Below are 22733 nucleotides of genomic sequence, written 5' to 3'. Positions count from 1 at the left end.
AGTTCCCTCACTGCGAGAAGCAGAGCTACAGGGAACCAGGCAGAGGGCCTTCTTGGTAGTGGCGCCCGCCCTGTGGAACGCCCTCCCACCAGATGTCAAAGCGATAAATAACTACCTGACATTCAGAAGACAGGGAAGACATTCAGGGAAGTTTTTAATCTGTGATATTTTAGTGTATTTTTGGTTTCTATGGAAGCTGCCCAGAGTGGCTGGGGAAACCCAGCCAGATGGGCGGGGTACAAATAATAAATTATTATTATTATATTATTATTAAATGAGCAAATTAAGTTAATTTGGATATGCAGAAGATATTACAAGTACATTTAAGGAACTGCAGAGAGTGGGGGAAGGAAGTCAAGTTTTGAAATGTCAAAATGATTGTTAAATCAATGAAATGTATAAACCTGAATAGTGTAAATAAAAAATTTGAAATGCTTGGTAGCTACCGTGAAACAGTGATGAGTTAGCTGGATGAAAGCTCTGACTCACTAGGAAGTCAGCTTCCTAGGTTCACACAATGGCTCCAGACAAAATACATTAGAATGTGCTCTCTCAGGTATATTAAGACAGAAACAGATGGAAACGCATATGTTCGTCCCACTGTCCAGGGCAATGGTCAATCCAGGAGGAAATCCCCCAATTTAACCACAGTGAGATGCTGCACATAAAAATTTGTCCTTGCAGACAGTACAGAGGCAGCTGACATATGGAGCAATTGCAAGCAGTCAGTGACGGATAATCATCACGTGTAAACTGGTAACCATCATGTAAAACAGTAGGAGTTGATTGTCCTGCTTTCTGATATTTTGTCACCAACATAGAATGAAAACCATTGTCTCGTTTGAGAAAATGAAATATTTTAATACATGTTTGGTTTGCTTGATTGACAAAGGTGTTAATGCTTCCTTGAAAAGCTTTAGGCTTGCTTATTATTATTTTTTAAAGGGCAATGTGTTGGCCCAGTAAAAAAGCTCATTTAAAAATGAGTAAGTTATGGCTGTGTAAATTGACTCAGCAGGGTGTTTCTGCATATATTTACAAAATCTAAAGAGCAAGAAATACAAAGATTTGGTCTCTTTCTAACCAACGGCTGAATGTTCTCGAGAGGGACTAACCTTCTTGTATCACCATCCTACCCCCCACCCCCCAGAAAGAAAAAAAGAAAAAACCAGCCAGGAATTTCTTAGGAACTGGCTACTTTGCAAATGAGCCCAACACCTTACAACCTCCGATCCCATTTTGTGTGCATCCTGCTAGTAATTTGTTAATATGTATGCATTATGTGAGCAATTCAGTACTTTGGCACAGTGTTTTATGTCTTATTTTGAGAGCTTAAGTGGGAATCAAGTGGTTTATAAGCCTTGTGTGAGCCCTCCGGATAGCAGTAAATTTCCCTGCATGTGAAAGAAGTTTGTTTTAAAATGCTCCTATTACACATTGGAGTTTTAATTAGGGATGGGATCGATATTTGCTTTGGATAAGCTATCCATCAACATCTGTACAACCTCTATTATATGGGCAGTAAATGAAACCATCATTTATCACGGAGTGATTTTGAATGTTCATTTTCATAATTCTGGTGAATATTTTAAGTATGCACCCACTCACCCCAAATCAGCACTTGTGTATGTCAAATTTACCAACTTTGGTTGGCTCGCCAACTCTGCTCTCTTCTGAAAAAAGCCTGTCAGACCACATTGATACATGCACTGTTATCCTCAGATCTCGACTATTCCCAGATAAATATTTGTTTCACGTGGGCCTGCTCTTAAAGATGTGGGAATGCCTGCTAACTCTCCAGGAAAAGCTGCCCAAGCAGGAACATACTTATTTAATGTTGAAAACACTCCACTGGTTATGAATTTATTTCTTTAATAAAAAATGTATACTGTTTGATTATACTAAAACCTCTAAGCAGTTTCCAAGATTTTTTTAAAAAAAAATTAATAAAAATAGTCAAGAACAATTAAAAGCACGTGAGGATAGTTAAAATTATCAGGGGAAAAGATGAAAACACATCAACATAAATGTGTCTGGATATGTGTTGCCTCAAAATAAAATAAATAAAGTTTCAAGAAGGCACAGAAAAGCATCATGGGAACACAACTGCTTGATGTCAATAGGCAGGGAATTCCAAAGACTACACGAAAAGATTTCTTACAACTGCAGAACAAGTATTATGTGGCACCTGTAACAGTGCCAATTCTATAGATCAAAAGCGGTTGAATGGTCACATACGTGGAAAGGAGATCCCACAAGTAAACTGTACTAAGGATTTATATACCAGTAGTAACACCTTGACTTGCCAGTCAGTAGATTTTATTGTTCATAGCTAATGGCCATCACAATACAGTAAAAAGGTAAAGGACCCCTGGGTGGTTAAATCCAGTCAAAGGCGACTATGGGGTTGTGGTGCTCATCTCGCTTTCAGGCCACAGGAGCCGGCGTTTGTCCACAGACAGCTTTCCAGGTCATGTGGCCAGCATGACTAAACCACTTCTGGCACAACGGGACACCGTGACGGAAACCAGAGCGCACAGAAACGCCATTGACCTTCCCACCGCAGCGGTACCTATTTATCTCCTTGCACTGGCATACTTTCGAACTGCTAGGTTGGCAAGAGCTGGGACAGAGCAATGGGAGCTCACTCTGTTGCGGGGATTTGAACCACCGACCTTCCTGGCAGGACAGGTTTTCTTTCTGATTCAATTCCAACAGTAAAGGGAGTCAAACAAGTCTGCATCTTGTCACCACCCCATTCAATCTTTACATAAATTATATCCACCAGGAGCTTTCCTCTTCATCTCATACTTTCCCCCCTTCAGTTGGGAAACAGAAGATCCCATTCTTGCTTTATGCAGATGGCATGGCATACATCTCATTAACCCAAATTGGTATGAGAAGGCTACATATCAAATTTGGAAACTATTGTAAAAAAAGGAGGACTAGCTATCAACTAGAACATCTGAGGGGATCCAACTTGGGCCCCAGGTTATGGGACATCATGATGTCATGTTGTGACATGATGTTATTGTCAGTTTGCAATTCTTAGTACAGAAAGTATTGATCTGATGTGTAGAGATCTTTCCTATTCTACTTAATTCAAGAGGGTTCTGGAAGCTTCTCTGTGTGAAAGAAGCTTCATGATGTTTGGGTTATACCTTCAGAGAAGCTGAGTACAGCTGGCTGAAACTGGTTTTCTTATCTCTTCTATGAAGGTCATGCTGACTATAATAAGAAGCCAGAAGGAGCCTGAGTTTTACTTTCTCTTTCTATCTTCCTTCCTTCTGGTGTGGTGTTCTGTACATAGTATGCTTAGTGTTAAGGTTTAGACCAGGGGTTGTCAATCTGGTCCCTACCGCCCACTAGTGGGCGTTTCAGGATGCTAGGTGGGCGATAGGGGGTTCTACAGCACAAGCTGAATACTCCTTCCATCGAACAGTTGTGGGCGGTAAGGAAATTTTACCAACAAGAAAGATGCATTAGTGGGCAGTAGGTATAAAAAGGTTGACTACCCCTGGTTTAGACTTATTATAAGTTATTGTAAGTTTAAAAGCAATGACAAACCTAGACAGCATCTTTAAAAGTAGAGACATCACCTTGCCAACAAAGGTCCGTATAGTAAAAGCTATGGTTTTCCCAGTAGTGATGTATGGAAGTGAAAGCTGGACCATAAAGAAGGCTGATCGCCGAAGAATTGATGCTTTTGAATTCTGGTGCTGGAGGAGACTCTTGAGAGTCCCATGGACTGCAAGAAGATCAAACCTATCCATTCTGAAGGAAATCAGCCCTTAGTGCTCACTGGAAGGACAGATCGTGAAGCTGAGGCTCCAGTACTTTGGCCACCTCATGAGAAGAGAAGACTCCCTGGAAAAGACCCTGATGTTGGGAAAGATGGAGGGCCCAAGGAGAAGGGGACGACAGAGGATGAGATGGTTGGACAGTGTTCTCGAAGCTACCAGCATGAGTTTGACCAAACTGCGGGAGGCAGTGGAAGACAGAAGTGCCTGGCGTGCTCTGGTCCAGGGGGTCACGAAGAGTCGGACACGACTAAACGACTAAACAACAACAACATTGTAAGTTTAAGTGCTGCAACTGGGACAGTGCCAATCCTGAATGTGTTGGATTTGTGACCATTATGCTCATTTGCCTTCAGTAGCAGTCAAGCTCTGCTGGATGAAATACAATTGCCTCTGGTCTATTTTTTGGGAACCCTGCAACGTGTTTAAGTTTTTACTCTGCTAACTATACATTGGAGTTCTGCTCTGGATCAATATTGAGTAGAATTAAATGACAGTTATGATGTCATACACACCCCTCGGCAACGGAACCTGACTTCCAGTGGTTCTGAGACCTCGCAAAGCATATCTGAGGTCTCGCGAAGGCCGCAGAGATGCTGTCCGAGGTATTGCGAGACCCTGGAACCTGACTTCTGGTGCCTCCCAAAGCACCAGAAGTTGTATAGTGGCCCCTGCAGTGTGGGTGCTGAGCACCCACAACAATTTTTTTGTGGGTGCAGATCCCCCTAGAGTTTACGCCCCTGTAATGTCTTGAATTGGGCCCAGTAACAATTCATCAACCAGTATGGCTCTCTGAGCAGAGGTGCTTTTTATGGCGACTGAATCTCACTCCTGTCAGAAAGGATGTTGCTGCATTCTGTACTAACTGCAGTTTCTGGGTCAAGCATAAGTGAAGCCCTGCCATTGAGTGCATGGCAGTGATCCAATATTGAAGTCACCCAAGATCTACTGAGTGCAAGTCAAAGTGCTTGTCTTGCAACTCAAGAATCCCTATGCATAGTTGCTCAGAAAAGATTACAATGTGTTGGGGCTTATTGAGTCTTAGGTGGGCATCCATAGGGCTACAGTCCATGTTTCTGGGCTCTTTCATCAAACTTATATTCTAAATTACCCTGTGAAGGTTGCTCTGAAATCCCAGCCACTTGGATGATGTGTGTGTGTGTGACTTGTTATTCGAATTTTTATTCAAACTGCACCCAATGTGCAATCCCTTTATGCTTCAACAGCAGAAACGCTACAATTAAAGCCCGCTTTCATCTCTTCCCTCTGTGCACACTCCTTTTGTATGGGAAACGGTATATCCTCATTAAAATGTCATAACCTCAAGCGTAATCTCATTATCAACTCTTTATCAGTCATCCTACTGATACCCGACAGTTGGCAAAAGGAGATAATCTCACAGAAGTAACTGATGAACTAATGAATCTGTCCATGCACTATGCAATGCAGTTTACAAAGCAGAGTCAGACTAAGAGGTCAAGGGGAAAGGGGAGTCAAACTAAACCATTACTGCATATGATATGCAGAAAGCACAATTGAAATCCAAGCCAGAAGGAAGTACAGTGGTACCTCGGGTTACATACGCTTCAGGTTACATACGCTTCAGGTTACAGACTCCGCTAACCCAGAAATAGTACTCCAGGTTAAGAACTTTGCTTCAGGATGAGAACAGAAATCGCATGGCGGCAGCAGCGGCAGAATGGCAGCAGCACGAGGCCCCATTAGCTAAAGTGGTGCTTCAGGTAAAGAACAGTTTCAGGTTAAGAACAGACCTCCGGAACGAATTAAGTACTTAACCCAAGGTACCACTGTATTTATTATATAAACCCTGGTGTTTGGGGGGTGGGATGTCTGTCCAAAAATTGTGATGGAGATGAGCCAGGAATGAGAATGCTGGCTAAGTATGAATCAAGGCTGGTGAACGTTGACAATGCTTCTCTTGTGTTTCATAGGTAGGAGGGCATAGTTGCTTTTTTAAAAAAATGGAAATTGTTTCTTATGATCTATGCTGCTATGACAGAACAGCAGCAGTGCCAGATTTATGTACAGCGGTACCTTGGGTTAAGAACTTAATTCGTTCTGGAGGTCCGTTCTTAACCTGCAACTGTTCTTAACCTGAGGTACCACTTTAGCTAATGGGGCCTCCCGCTGCTGCTGTGCTGCCGCCGCACGATTTCTGTTCTCATCCTGAAGCCAAGTTCTTAACCCAAGGTACTATTTCTGGGTTAGCGGAGTCTGTAACCTGAAGTGTCTGTAACCCGAGGTACCACTGTATAAGCTAAGCAAGCTATAGTTTAGGGCCCCACTCTCCTGGCCCCCCCAAAAAAAATTTACAGGAATAAAAACCGGCATGTACATTTCCAAAATATAAGATAAAAAACAAATGAAATAAAACCTACATACAGCAACAGTGTTTTGTGTTGTGTAGGCTTCTTATAGCCTATATTCAACACAAAAACAGTGGCAATTTGTTGCTGACAAAGGACAGCTGGACATATAAAGGGCCCCATTACCTTCAGTAGCTTAGGGCCTCATCAAACCTAAATCTGGCCCTGAACAGCAGGGAGATCAAAGTCCTCTACTGGGGAAAGGGAAATATTTTTCAATGTTATGTGGGTAAATGTAAGCAGATCTCTGCCAGGGCTCGTCTGTAACAGCCCTTAGACTTTGACAAAAGTTGATCTTGTCTACCCAAAAAGAAAGGAAAGATGTGAAATGGATTTGGTGCTGAGAGGCATTCATTGAATGAAAAACAAGACACTCGCAAGTTGTATTGTCCAAGGCCCTTTTTTTCTGCTTCTCTTTGCTTGCCGTCTTTTAGGATTGACTGCATGCTGCATCAGCGAGAGAATCCCATGAATGATGCCTCTCACTGGCAGCAAGCAGCACTGATGAGACCATATAAACAAACTGTACCCCCTTTCAACTAATGCAGAGTCTGCCTTAGTCACCAGTGAAAGAAACTGAGCTGCAATGCTATGCACAGAAGAAAAGTGAAATAGTGCAAAGGTTTGGTGCTGATAAAGGTAAAGGTAAAGGGACCCTGACCATTAGGTCCAGTCGCGGATGACTCTGGGGTTGCGGCGCTCATCTCGCTTTACTGGCCGAGGGAGCCGGTGTACAGCTTCTGGGTCATGTGGCCAGCATGACTAAGCCGCTTCTGGCGAACCAGAGCAGCGCACAGAAACACCATTTACCTTCCCGCAGGAGCGGTACCTATTTATCTACTTGCACTTTGACGTGCTTTCAAACTGCTAGATTGGCAGGAGCAGGGACCGAGCAACGGGAGCTCGCCGCGTCGCGAGGATTCGAACCGCCACCCTTCTGATCAGCAAGTCCTAGGCTCTGTGGTTTAACCCACAGCACCACCCGCGTCCCTCTCTAATCTGTTTACTGTGGCACAATTGTGGTGCTGATAGGGCCTGTCAAATGACTATATCGACATTAACAGTTTGGGAGATATTTCCAACTTGGTTGCTGGGACAAAGGAGACCGTTTTATTAGCGTATTCTGATTCACCCAGCAGTTAGCCTGCATTGACAATCTTCAAGTTCCCTCCCACTGCAAGTAAAAGCAGTAGGAGAACTGGAAGGTTGGGAAAAAAGCTACTAGAATAATTGCTTGCTGTCACTGTGAAGAATAAAAATAATGAACAGGTCATGGAGTCCTTGATTAATCAGTTTCTACAGTTTTTTAACCTTTCTCTTGTCTCATCAAAAGAATGAAAAGCTCAAAGATTTGGTCGACAGCTGACGTATAACGGATGGAGCTGGCTTTTACAAACTTAGCTGTCACAGATATGAGAATGTATTTCCCCTCAACCTTGCTCCCACACCAAATCTCTGTATTATTATTATTATTATTATTATTATTATTATTATTATTATTATTATTAAAATCTGTATACCACCCTATGCCTGCAGGTCTCAGGGTGGTCACAACATAAAATCACAATATAAAAACACAAAATACACCATAAAAACAAAGACAACCCTATAATCTGCCTCTCCCCAACAGATTTTAAAAGGGTATTGGATGTCAATCAGCCAAAGGCCTGATTAAAGAGGAATGTTTTTGCCTGGTGCCTAAAGGTGTATAATGAAGGCGCCAGGCAAACTTTCTTGGGGAGAGCATCCCACAGACGGGGAGCCACTACAGAAAAGGCCCCGTTCTTGTGTTGCCACCTTCTAGACCTCTCGAGGAGGAGGCACACAAAGGAGGGCCTCAGAAGATGATCTCAGGGTTTGGGCAAGTTTAGATGGAAAGAGGCAGTCCTTGAGGTATTATGGTCCTGAGCCATTTAAGGCTTTATAGGTCAAAACCAGCACTTTGAACTGAGCCTGGAAACCAATTGGTAGCCAGTGCAATTGGGCCAGGATCAGTGTAATATGCTCAAATAGCCTTAAGCAACCTGGCCGCTGAATTCTGCACTAGCTGAAGTTTCCAAACCATCTAGGCAAGCTAGAAGCAGTATCAGAGTTTACATTAACATCCCACCCTCACTCAATGAATGTGAAAAGCAAGGCTGGTGAGACGTAGGGCTCCAGAGAGCATGTGGCCTGGGAAGAGAACCGGGGGCCACATAAAGAGGCCCAGAGGGCCATATTTGACCCTGAGGCTTGAGGTTCCCCAACTCTCATTTAATTTCACAGATTGCATGGAAAAGAGGGGCTACTACTGTAGTATATGCTAATAGCAGTGGCATCAGAAACCAACTCTGCGTAATCACGGCAGCAAAAAATTCAGTACACTTGAGAATACACTGAAAAGTGGAAGGAAGTCACCTTCCATTGACCTGGCACAAAAGATGTAGTCAGCAACAGAGAGGCATGTGATGGTGGCAAGGAAGGTGATGAGTATAATTAAAATCCTGCCTTACTGACTGCAACGTTACTTTCAAGCTCACCTTCATTTTATTGCTGACATCATAACAATGTACCTGGTAGATGTTTATGAAGCATTTAGTATAAAAAAAATGGGAAAAAAATCCCAGTGAATCTTCAGTGCAAAAAATATCCCTGAAGCTTCCTTGTTAGATTAAAAAAGAGAGAGTGAGAGGGAAACTTAAAAATAATATTCTGTATATATCAAAGTGATTCAGGCATAAAGCATAACAGGCTACATTGCTGGCAGTATAACAGAACCTTCAAACAACTACTTAATGCCCATATTTCTATGCCAATAGAGAAAAGAATCACACTAAGGACAAATGAAGCTTTGTTTCTCCTAAGCACATCAAGTACAGATTTAATTTTTCTGCAGTGTGTCAAATGCCTAATCTAGTGCATGGCATTATTCTGCTTTGTTTGGAATGGGCAAAAAAAAAAAAAGGCTCACAAAGTCAAAACAGAAAACAAAATACACCAAGAAACCAGCAAGTATAAATAGTAAAAGAAAAAGCAACATGCTAAACAAAGCTTTATGCAAAGGTACAGCGACCACCACTCATGCAACAGTACTATATATATATATATATATCTGTTTTACAATTTAAAGTACTCATTTTTACATCTTTAAGATATCAGTGACTTCCCTTTTTCACTTTCTGTAGAGCGTGTTCTCCCTAACAGAGAGCACGTGTTGCGGTTGGGGGAACAAGCCACCCTGCAGTGACTAGGCAAATTTGGTAAGGAACCCAAGCCTTTAAGTGGTTAAATTTGGGTTGCTGGGGAGTTTTGATTGTTGCCAATTTGGAGGAGGGGTAAGAGTCTTTAAATACAGGGGCCAGACGTTGGACGTCCTCTTGGCCGTTTTGCACCGGATCACATGGAGCACTTGGACAATCTTCTCATTGTCTGGTTACATTTCTTTATTTCTGTATTTCCCCTTTCCTTTTAATCCTCTCTAGTCCCTTAAATAATTTAATTCCCCCCCTTTCCTGTTCAATTTCTCCCCCACCCCTTACCCTGCCCTGTGGGAAGATTCTCCCTGTATCTATGGCTTGCCTTCCCCAATAGGGAGAGAGCCCCCGTTAGGGGCTTTCTTTTGCAAAAAGGTTTCCCCCATTTCTCTTGTTGAAATTGTGGGGCTAGTTAGGGCTGTTCCCAACTTAGGTGGAATCACTTTCGTTATAGTATCCCCGAAGGTTGGCTTTATTTTGAGTGTGTGCAGCGCTGTTGGCCAAATTTTAAGATAGCCTTGGGTGGGAGCACTATTTTGAGTTCCTTTAAAATTGCTATGAGACTAAGATTCTCAAGATCAGAAGCAGGGAGGCCTATTCGGCCTGCACATAACTTCCAAGCCTAAGTCTGTTACAGGTAGCAGTTAATTGTTAAGTCTCTGTGACACGTGACTCATTCTCGCTATAGGAATGTATCTGCTTGCAGGCCCAGTTGCTGTTAATGTATATCTGAGGCAGACAGAGGGCCCCAGGGGCTCCCTGTGCCTCCAAGGACTATGAGCACTCTGTATATGCTCTTGAACTATGCTGTTTCTGAACAAGTTTATTTTCTTTAAGTTTGTTTTGCCCTGATAGTGGCGACTGCCATTTTAGAGACGAGCCATTGTGGCTTAGTGGCTAAAGTATAGGACTAGGACCTGGGAGACAGGGTTCATATCCCCCTCTTAGCCATTGTTATAACAAAACAAAACAAACTGCTCCTTTTGGGCTATTCTGTTGCTGGGTAGTTCAGCCCATTCGTGATAAAAGAACTTTGGGTTTTCTTGAAGGGGTGCTTCCCTCTAAAAGGGCAAGCAGGGGTACCTGGACAAGCTGTGGGCTACCTCAACTCTGCTATTTCAGTGGAAACATTTATGCCTGGCTTAGCAGGTGATCCTAGGGCTTTGCCCTAGAATTTAATGGCCTGGAAGCGTTTCCGGCCTGAATAGTGTCCCCATGTGGTCCATGAAGCATTGGTTTCACTGGGTCAGCGCATAGTGCCGGTAATGCCTAGGTTGCAGGATTGGTCCCTGTATGGGACAGCTGCATGCTCCCCCATTGCTCTACCTGGACACTTAGGTCCTTTTGGTGGTTACCTCACTGCGAGGGATGTAACAGGCGCCACGTTTGCAATATGCAAGTAGGAGAAAGCACCTTTGCGTGCCCGCATTGCAGTTTGCTCTGTGCGTTGCAGGGCACGGCGCTGCACAGGCTGCAATTGCATTGCGTGAGAGATTTGCAGTTGCATTGCACGGAGGGTGTGTGCATTGCATGGAGGGTGTGTGTGCATTGCATGGAGTGTGTAGTTGCATTGCACGGAGTGTGTTGTTGCATTGTACGGAAGGTGTGGTTTCATTGCACGGAGTGTGTGTATGTGCATTGCACGGAGGGTGTAGTTGCATTGCACAGAGTGTGTGTGCATTGCATGGAGGGTGTAGTTGCATTGCACAGAGTGTTTTTTGCATTGCACAGAGTGTGTGTGCATTGCACGGAGTGTGTAGTTGCATTGCACGGAGTGTGTAGTTGTATTGCATGGAGTGTAGTTGCATTGCATGGAGTGTAGTTGCATTGCATGGAGTGTAGTTGCATTGCATGGAGCGTGCTTTTTGCATTGCACGGAGTGTGTAGTTGCATTGCATGGAGTGTGTGTGCACTGCACGGAGTGTGTTTTTGCATTGCACGGAGCGTGTAGTTGCATTGAACTGAGTGTGTAGCTGCATTGCACGGAGGGTTTGTGTGTGCATTGCACAGAGTGTGTAGTTGCATTGCACGGAGTGTGTTTTTGCATTGCACGGAGCGTGTAGTTGCATTGAACTGAGTGTGTAGTTGCATTGCACGGAGCGTGTTTTTTGCATTGCACGGAGCGTGTTTTTTGCATTGCACAGAGTGTGTAGTTGCATTGCACAGGAAAAACGTAAAAGGCGGATCTACACGGATCCTCGTGAATTCATATGATTTTTTCATTCAAATTAAATAAAACCACCATGATACTGTAGACCATGTCTTACTCTGTAGAAAGCATCAAAAAAATCACGCATCCACTGTTTCGGGGGGGCGCAGGGGCGCAAAAACATGGTTAAAAAACACGGATCCTCATGGATCCTCATGATTTTTCCACTAGATCAACCCAAACTCACCATCAGATCAAAGATCATGGCCATGGGCACAGCATCCACCACAAAAATCACGGATCCACGGCTTCCTGGCGAAACCGTGGCCCAAAAACGTGGTTCCGAACCACGGATCCTCATGGATCCTCATGATTTTTGCACAAGACCAGCCCAAAGTCACCGTCAGATCAATCATCATGGCCAGGGGCACAGCCTGCACCACAAAAATCACGGATCCACGGCTTTCTGGCCATACTGTGGCCCAAAAACATGGTTTTGAAGCACGGATCCTCATGGATCCTCACGCTTTTTGCATTGGGCCAGCCCAAATTCACTGTCAAATCACACATCATGGCCAGGGGCACAGCCCGGACCACAACAACTGAGATCCACGGCTTCCTGGCCACTCCGTGGCCCAAAAACGTGGTTTTGAAGCACGGATCCTCATGGATCCTCACACTTTTTGCATTGGGCCAACCCAAACTCACTGTCAAATCACACATCATGTCCAGGAGCACAGCCTGCACCACAAACATCACGGATCCACGACTTCCTGGTCATACCGTGGCCCAAAAACGTGGTTTTGAAGCATGGATCCTCATGGATCCTCACGCTTTTTGCATTGGGCCAACCCAAACTCACTGTCAAATCACACATCATGTCCAGGGGCACAGCCTGCACCACAAACATCAGGATCCACGGCTTCCTGGTCATACCGTGGCCCAAAAACGTGGTTTTGAAGCACGGATCCTCATGAATCCTCACGCTTTTTGCACTAGATCAGCCCAAAGTCACCATCAGATCAAACATCATGGCCAGGGGCACAACATCCACCACAAAAATCACGGATCCATGGCTTCCTGGTCATACCACGGCCCAAAAACGTGGTTTTGAAGCATGGATCCTCATGGATCCTCACACTTTTCGTATTGGGCCAACCGAAACTCGCTGTCAAATCACACAACATGTCCAGGGGCACAGCCTGCACCACAGAAAACTCAGATCCATCGCTTCCTGGCAAGACCATGGACCAAAAACGTGGTTTTGAAGCACGGATCCTCATGGATCCTCACGCCTTTTGCACTAGATCAGCCCAAATTCACCGTCAAATCACACATCATGGCCAGGGGCACAGCCTGCACTACAAAAAACTGAGATCCACGGCTTGCTGGCCACACCATGGCCCAAAAACGTGGTTTCGAAGCACGGATCCTCACGGATCCTCATGATTTTTGCATTGGGCCAACCCAAACTCATTGTCAAATCACACATCATGGCCATGGGCACAGCACCCACCACAAAAATCACGGATCCACGGCTTCCTGGCCTCTCCATGGCCCAAAAACGTGGTTTTCAAGCACGGATCCTCATGGATCCTCACGCTTTTTGCATTGGGCCAACCCAAACTCATTGTCAAATCACACATCATGGCCATGGGCACAGCCTGCACCACGAAAAACTCGGATCCACGGCTTCCTGGCAACACCAGGGCCCAAAAACATGGTTTTGAAGGACGGATCCTCATGGATCCTAATGCTTTTTGCACTGGGCCACCCCAAACTCACCATCAAATCACACATCATGGCCAGGGGTACAGTCTGCACCACAAAAGACTAGGATCCACGGTTATCTGGCAACGCCATGGCCAAAAAACGTGTTTTTGAAGGTCGGATCCTCATGGATCCTCATGCTTTTTTCATTGGGCCAACCGAAACTCAACGGCAAATCACATATCATAGCCAGGGGCACAGCCTACACCACAAAAAACTCGGATCCACGCCTGCCTGGCCATACTGTGGCCCAAAAATGTGGTTCCGAAGCATGGATCCTCATGGATCCTCATGATTTTTGCACTAGATCAGCCCAAACTCACCATCAAATCACACATCATGGCCAGGGGCACAGCCCGGACCACAACAACTGACATCCACGGCTTCCTGGCCACTCCATGGCTCAAAAACATGGTTTTGAAGCACGGATCCTCATGGATCATCACACTTTTTGCATTGGGAACCCCAAATTCACCCTTTATTCACATATCTTGTACATAACCACAGATCTGACCACAAACATCATGGATCTACTGCTTCATGGCCCTGGCCAGATGCTACCCTGGATATATTGGCCAATTTTTAGGTGGGTGTGCTGGGATGGAGGAAACGTAGTCGGCTGAATCTCTATCCTTTAAAGATGGGCGTCTAATGGCTGGGCCAGAATAATTTCAGTTTGGTTTGCCAGCTCCCAGCTCTTCATGGGGCGCAATAGTCACCTGTAGCTGCCATCAGGAGTCCCTGTGTGATCCTGGATGCTTCTGTCTCTATGGAGGCATTGGTCACAAATGTAGCCAAACTGGAATTTTCGAATCTATGTCAGGTTAGGCAATCGGTACCGTACCTGTCCCTTTCCAACCTAGCCATGGTGATCCATGCAGTAGTCACCTGCATACAGTGGTACCTCGCAAGACGAATGCCTCGCAAGACGGAAAACTCGGAAGACGAAAGGGTTTTTGTTTTTTTGAGCTGCTTCGCAAGACAATTTTCCCTATGGGCTTGCTTCGCAAGACGGAAACGTCTTGCAAGTTTGTTTCCTTTTTCTTAACACCGTTAATACAGTTGTGACTTGACTTCGAGGAGCAACTCGTAGCACGCGGTGTGGTAGCCTTTTTTGAGGTTTTTGAAGACTTTGGTGATTTTTGAAGCTTTTCCAAAACTTTTCCGACACCGTGCTTCGCAAGACGAAAAAAATCGCAAGATGACAAAACTCGCGGAACAAATTAATTTCATCTTGCGAGGCACCACTCTACTAGACTACTTTAACTTGCTGTACACCTGAGCCGGGGAGTGCAGGGTATAAATGTGATAGAGAGAGAGAGAGAGTGAGAGAGAGAGAGAGAGAGAGAGAGAGAGATGCAGGGCTACCCTTGAGACTGCTCCAGAAACTCCAAATGGTCTAAAATGCAGATGCATGAGTTCTTACTTGGACTTTGTGGAGAGCCCACATTCAGTTGGTTGTTCATCAGCTGGATTGGCTCCAGGTGGAGTATCAAATCAGGTTCAATGTTTTGGTTCTAATCTTTAAAGCCCTAAACAGTCTGTGACCTTTCTTATCTGTGGGAATTATCTTCCAATACACCCCCATGAGTGTGACGCTCATCTAACAACAACCTACTGGTGGTCCCTGGCCCAAAACATATCCAGCTGTCCTCAACCAGAGCCAGAGCCTTTTTGGTGGAACACTTTGTCTAATGAGACCAGGGCTCAGTGCAATCTATCTCAGTTCTCTCACTTGTCATGGTGAGTGGGCTTGCACATTCCTATGACCCTTGTGAGCGAAGCCATTGGGAATCTCGTACTCCCAGCAGGGTCACCCAAGGTGGTAAGGTCAAAGAAAATTAAATATGCTCAGAGTCCTGTAGTGATTTCATGCTCTTTATTGCAGCTTGTAAAACAGTGACTGAATTTCCCCCAAAACCTCAGGCTTTTATATACATTATTTACACAATGAGTCCCGTCTGACTGGCTGATTCTGCTTCCCTCCTGGAGCCTGATTGGTCTTTTCCTGCAAGCCAATCAGTTCTTGCATTCTAGGATCCTACTTGCCTATTGTTCTAGGATCCAAGCTTAGTACATAACAGGGAAGGAGCTAGACAAAGAATGATCCAAGAAGTCCTCAACGGCAGAACAGACGGGTGATAACAAGCAGTGTGTTACAACGGCTGTGAAGGCAGATGAAGGCTGCAGCAGATAGGATCCACCAGTTCGTCGTGACTACTCATGCCATCAGAACAGAGCCCTACTGCGAAGACTGTGCGTTGGTCAGTGTGCACTGATCTACACACATAAAACAAATTCACGCACAGGCATCTTCCAAAAACCCAACCCAACCCCCCCAAACCCTCCCCCCATGGCGATCACTAAATGGCTAGGGGGCAGGAATGTGAAGCCCCTAGTCATGAACCGACACATGGGCGTTCAGTCGTTCTGACTCAAGGAATGAGGCAGTTGAGCAGCTCAGCAGCTGTATCCATGACTGAGCAGCCCCTTTTAGGATCCACTATGCTCACGCCGAAAAGGGGAAGGGGCTGGAAACAGTGCCCTAAACATAGTATGCCTCCCTTTTTCCCTGACTGGATTACCGCGCCCAGGTGGAATCTCTTTTCCCATAGTTTGAATCCATTATTCTGCATCCTAGTCTCTAGAACAGCAGAAAACAAGCTTGCTCCCTCTTCAACATGACATCCCTTCAAATATTTAAACATGGCTATCATGTCACTCCTTAATCTTCTCTTCTCTAGATTAAACAAATCCAGCTCCCTAAGTCTCTCCTCATAGGGCTTGGATTCCAGACCTTTTACATTTTGGTCACCCTCCTCTGGACATGTTCCAGCTTGACAATATCCTTCTTCAACTGGACACAGTATTTCAGGTGTGGTCTGACCAACCAGAATAGTGTGGTAGCATTCCTTCACTTGATCTAGACACTATACTCCTATTGATGCAGCCCAGAATTGCATTGGCGTTCTTAGCTGCCACATCACACTGTTGACTCATATTCAGCTTGTGGTCGACTAAGACTCCCAGATCCCTTTCACTGGTACTGTTGTCAAGCCAAGTGTCCCCCACCTGTGCATTTCATTTTTTCTATCCAGGTGTAGTACCTTACATTTCTCCCTATTGAACTCCATATTGTTGGTTTTGGCCCAGCTCTCTAGGCTATTCAGGTCATTTTGAATTCTGACCCTGTCCTCTGGTGTATTAGCAACTCCTCCCAGTTTGCAGTCATTTGCAAATTTGATTAGCACGCCCTCTATTCCATCATCCAAATCATTTATAAAAATATTGGATAGCACCAGGCCCAGGACAGAACCTTGTGGAACCCCAATAGTCATTTTTTCCCAGGATGAAGGTGAGCCACTGATGAGCAATCTTTGGGTTCACCCCGTCAACCAATTACAAATCCACCTAACAGTAGCTTTGTCTAGCCCACATTTTACTAGTTGTTTTGCAATAATATCATGGGAGACCTTTTCAAAGGCCTTACCAAAGTCAAGGTAAGCTGGTACAAGGGAAAGCAAGATTGTAATTACCGTAAAAATTACTGATCACTTTGGATCAGCAGTCTCAACCTAACCCGCTATGTGGGGAGAGCCACATGTTCCTTTGGAAGGCAAGTGGAATACAGTGTGATATACTGACAGCTGTTTTAAAAGATGTATCTGTAACTTAAAATCCAGTATCAGAAAAAAACAAAAATAGATGGTCCCTGTGTGGATAGTCATGTTTACATGATGGGGCCACCTCCAGTGACCATGTGGCCTGATATAAGAGGGTTCTAAAATCAGTCCTGAAAGTAGACTGATTGAGAATGACACACTCATAGCTTTTGCTCTGCCATTAACAAGGTGAGCTGAAGCAAATTATTGCCTCCCTTTGGGCTTAGCAATATTTCCTACAGCATTCTTGTTGAAGGGCATTGGAGAGTTAGGTGAGGGTCACTTTTCTGTTTTTCCATCAAGCCCCCAGACAAGAATGCTACGGCATCAGCCCCAAACACTCAGTCTCATAACAAAAAATACTCAACGGAGTTAGGGCTGAGGGTAGGGGAAGTACAATCATGATCTTTACAGTCCTCTAGAAGCTGACCCTTTTGGTCATTGTGGTCATGGAGCCAAATATCTGTTCCCAAGTTTAAAGATCTAAACAAGTAAAGAACAAGCTTGCCCTTTACATGCAAAAGCCCTGAAATTCAGCCCATTGGGCAACGGATCATGGGGCTGGGAGGAGGGAGGTAAGGACTAGCACCTTCTCTGCCCTCCACCTCCAACAGCTACACCTGAAAGATTCATGATGGGGTTCGATTTGAGAAGCTGAATGTTTATAAAGGCACTTAGCCAATTTCTGCCACAGAAATTCTGAACAGAAACACTCTGCAGGATCAGCCCCCAAAAGAAACTGCTCTATGGTCTCTGTGTTGGGAAATGGGAACAGATCTTGCTCATCACCAACCTTCCCTCCACAAATCAGTATCACTACGAGGCTGAACTGAACAGCTTGCTCCAGAGTTTTAAGAGATACGTTTCTGTGGTGTAGTGGTTAAGAGGGGTGGACTCTAATCTGGTGAGCTGGGTTCGCTTCCCTGCTCCTCCACATACAGCTGCTGGGTGACCTTGGGCCAGTCACACTTCTCTCTGAACTCTCTCAGCCCCACCTACCTCACAAGGTGTCTGTTGTGCGGGTGGAAGGGAAAGGAGATTTTTAGCCACTTTGAGACTTCTTCAAGTAGAGAAAAGCAGGATATAAAAACTAACTCCATAAATAAGAATTCTATGGAAAAGGACCATCCCTGCCATGATGATGAAAACTATATGTTTGGATTTTGCTGTATTATACCAACCTGTGGAATATGACAGTTCGCAGTTTCAAAATCTATTTGGCCACAGTGGATTGACAGTCTGGACACACGAAAACCTCTGGAAGATCTTTTGAATCAATGCCTATGCGAAAGCAGTGGTACCAGTCCTTGCAGTTTCCTTCACAGTAAACCATAGTTAGGTCACCACTGGGCCTCCTGCACCCTTCCTTCAAGAAACATAGTGACCAGCAGCCTTCGAACAAGGAAGGTAAAATATCTGAGCAATAGGTTAGTGTATCCTTCCATCCCTCTGGGCATGATCGAGACACAGTAATGTAACTCTCGTTCAAGATTTGTCTCTTTGGGAGGAACAGCATCAATTTCCACTTGAAAATATTTGTCTTGTCTTTCGAAATAGGTTTTCCCACAGGAACGGGGTGTCAGAGACAGAAATAATGGGAGAGGTTCATTGACTGTGAATGGAATATTTTGACAGATAACTAAAGAAGAGAAATAAACTGATTCCAATGTTGCCTTTTGCATTCTAATGAAACAAAATATCTGAAAAATGAAAGTAATTTTCCTTTGCTGGACTTGCCTTAAAGAAATGGATACAAATAGAAATTGCTTCCTCTAGAGGGAGCCTGTTAAATTGTTGCTACAGTCTACTTGAGGACTCAACAACTGTCAGATTAAGATCGTGGGACCAGACTTGTTTGACTTTGATAAAGTATGAGCAGGAAGGAAGTTTGGGTGCTTGCTTTATGCAAGACAAATGCCTTGCTGGAACAGATGCATGAAAAGATGGATTTGATGAATGAGAAAATGGACTTGGTGACTGTTGTGGTTAATAACTGTGGACAAGCAGGGAATATTGAGACAGAAACCATTCAAGGACCAACCTATGAACCTGTATTGACTGGGCAAGTGCAGAAGATAATGGAGGAGGATGTGGCCGCATCTCAAACATTACAAATGGAGAGACCCGAGGCCCTACAGGAGCATAAACCGCTGTCATTGAAGATTGAAGTTGGAGTGGGCCAGGGGGAGTCTGGAGCTGAGGAGGTTCTTAACTTTGGAGAGACTTTGAAATATGCTTTTAAATATCTTTTGGAGTACACTGATGACTGTGGAGAGTGGAACTGTGGGGAATGGGCGGCTTTGATGAAGGGAGATGGAGACAATTTTGGATTTGAATCCCCCAGAGATCTGCTCCCCAATGAGAAAGGGAAGAAATTAAGAAAGAGACCAACAATCGACAAGGAAAAGGGCAAGTATAAACAAAAAGAAGAAGATTTGCAGAAGGGGCATGGAAGAGACTTAAGAGCCTCGGACATAAGACTTCCAGGTTGATGGACTAGATGGAATGGACAGTAAGGACTGACACGACCCGGGACCAGGAAGAAGAGACGCTGGATGAAGATTGGAAGAAAATTTATAAAGAAATCTTTTTATTGGGGGAATTAGCCTAAAATGAATGAATATTAGGGAAAATGTTAGAAGGAAACTATATGACTCTAGCAGAATATATCAGGAGTTATGGATAACTGAGCATTAAGTTTTAAGCCTTAAGGCGTTTTATGGTAAGACAAGGTTAAATAAATTAAGGTAATTTGAATAACAGAATATGGGGAAAGATGGAAAGGATCTGTTGAGTTAAATAATAGGTTAAATTGATAAGATAAATTATTTAACAAAAATTGAGAAAGATGGAAAGAATTTGCTGAAATAATTAACTAAACTAGAATACAAAAAGGGAGGTGTGAGGAGGTCAATGAAACAAGCAAATGGAAGTTGGAGATATGTAACCCGGGATTTGTGTTTTTTGTTTTATTTCCTTTTTTGCCGTATTGTTGTATTGGTTTTTATGTTTTTGCGTTTTTCTCTCTTTTTTTTCTCTTTTCATGTACTGTAGTTGTTCTCTATTTTCTTTTTTTTGTAATTTTGAAATTATTAATAAATATTACTTTTTTTAAAAAAGGTTTCCTCACAGTACTGTATTATTTCTTTTGCAATCCAGGGTCTAATGGCAGCCATATCCTTTTGTATGAACTGTAATTGGATGTTATTGCATCAATCACAGAGTGGTTCAATCCGTGTTTGGAATCTAGATAGAACATGGTCTTCCTTTTAAAAATGATTACTATCAGTATCCAGTGGACTTCTCTGTCATTTACTGGAATAATCAAAACATCTTTCTTTAGCACTCCAAATCTCAAACAGTTCTTCAGAGCTTACACTGGCAATCTTTGACATATCTGCATGAAGTGGCAAGTATGGTAAGTGGGAAAATTGTTCCATCATGACCTAGCTCTTTGGCCATGATCACCCTGGAGGCAAGAAAGGCATCTATTATGCGATCATTTATCCAGTTTGATCCTTTCAGTGTGGTTATGTCATAGTCATACACACGGATGTTGCCAACTGAACCCACAAGTCCCATGGTTTGTAGACTGAGTGTGGGGAAGGTACAGTTGTGCCATGGGGAAACTGATGTACAAATCAGTGATTTGTCCAAACACTTCTCACTTTGTGTTGAGAATATGGGGCTGCTATCAAAAGAATCAATATTGGTCACTGTTAAATCCTCTTTCCCACTTTTTGGAGTGGAGGTCATCTGAGGCTGAGTGCTTTCCAGGTGTCTCATAGTCAGTTGGTGATCTTAAGGAGTCAAACCCCTCAGCAGCCTGCACTGAGTCAGCTGCTGGAGCTACTGTTATCTTTTCCTGCAGCCTGGGGAACTTTCTTCCCGATCTACTCTTCTGTCTTTTATTTCACTTCAACTGTGTGAGCTGCAACTGGCAAGGCTTCCCTGGTTCTGGTGGCATGCTGATAGATTTTGTGGCAGCTATAATATGGTAACAAGTCCTGGCTGATGGGTGCGCACACAATGTCCTGTACGGACTGTGCATGCATGGCAGCCCGTATGGCCGCTGTGCGTGTGGCAGCCCGTATGGTCGCCAGGAGAGCGGCTGCCCATACAGCCTGTATGACCGCCGTGAGAGGGGCTGCCTGTATGGACGCTACGCGAGCAGCAGCCTGTACAGTCACCGCGAGAGCAGCTGCCCATATGGCCCATACGGTCGCTGCGAGAGGGGCTGCCTGTACAGTTGCCGCAAGAGCGGCAGCCCACATGGACGCCGCACAAGTGGCAGCCGGTACAGCGACCGTACTGTCACTCTCCCCCCAGCATGGCACCCCGGGGCACCATCACCCCGCTGCCCCTTCATAAGTCCCTGCAGTCAATCAAATGTACTATGAACAATCTGAAGTCATGCTGGGCACAATTCACCACTAATCCCGTTCTTTTTCTAAAAACATGTGGTGGACTCCAGGAAAGCTGTCAGCAGGCACCATGATGCCCATGGGCACCACGTTGGAAACCCCCTATTTCAAAGTTTGCACTGACAAAATCTGTTGGCAAGAAAACTTGCAGTTAAACCTCCATTTATAATTACCACCCCCGCAAAGCAACCAACTTTTGTCCCAGAACCATTTGTAGCTGAATTGACGCGAGACAGGTGATTGTTTTTCATGGTTACTTTGGTGGTCTCCATCTAGTTGGTTTGATAATTTACATTCACAGGTAAGATCATCACAATCTCTGCCTTGGATATTCTTGAGGTTTAGCAGCGTCAAAAATTTCCAGGTGCTGTTCTTCACAGTGGAAGCTATGAATATGAATGTCATTTTAATTCAATGTTCTTGCTAATGCAGAACCATTTCAGATAGTGTTTGTATTTCAGTCATTCCATGGACATTGGTGTGATCTTACAATATAATTTGGTGGAGTCCATTTAACAATCATGCCAATCCATGAGGATTAAAGTATTTAATATAGTGTTTGTTCCTTGGCTGTGCTCTGTGGTTTTTGTGGTTCATTCTGTGGTCATATACATCATGTGTGATTTGATAGTGATTTCAGGGTGACCAAACATAAAAAACCTAAGGATCCATGGGGATCTGTGCTTCATGAGAATCTTTTTACAGCATGGCAGTGCCCCAAAGTGATCTGGCCATGAGCAGCATAGGTGGTCGGGTAATGAATATGGGGCGACCAAGAAAACTGTGGAGCCGTAAATTTTAAAAATAAATATATATATTCAGTTTTATAAGGATAGGGAAGTACAGAAAGGGAAAAGGGGGAGGGGATAGATATATAGATAGATTAGAAATTTAAAAGACCTATAAAGATTATCAAATCCTACAAAGTACTACTACTACTACTACTAATATATTTGTACCCTGCCCATCTGGCTGGGTTTCCCCAGCCACTCTGGGTGGCTTCCCCAAAAAAAATGAAATAAAAATACATTAAAAAGTCACACATTAAAAACGTCCCTAAACAGGGCTGCCGTCAGATGTCTTCTAAATGTCAGGTAGTTGTTTATCTCTTTGACATCTAATGGGAGGACATTCCACAGGGCAGGCGCCACTACCAAGAAGGCCCTCTGCCTGGTTCCTTGTCGCTTTGCTTCTCACAGTGAGGTAACCACCAAAAGGCCCTTGGTGCTGGACATCAGAGTCTGGGCAGAACAATGGGCGTGGAGATGCTCCAAAAGCATGAGGATCCATGAGGATGCGTGCTTCAAA

This window comes from Podarcis raffonei, chromosome 11, assembly GCF_027172205.1.
Source record: "Podarcis raffonei isolate rPodRaf1 chromosome 11, rPodRaf1.pri, whole genome shotgun sequence".
In the NCBI taxonomy this organism is placed as follows: Eukaryota; Metazoa; Chordata; class Lepidosauria; order Squamata; family Lacertidae; genus Podarcis; species Podarcis raffonei.
The sequence above is the reverse complement of the archived record's forward strand: the minus strand, read 5'-3'. Positions refer to the sequence as shown.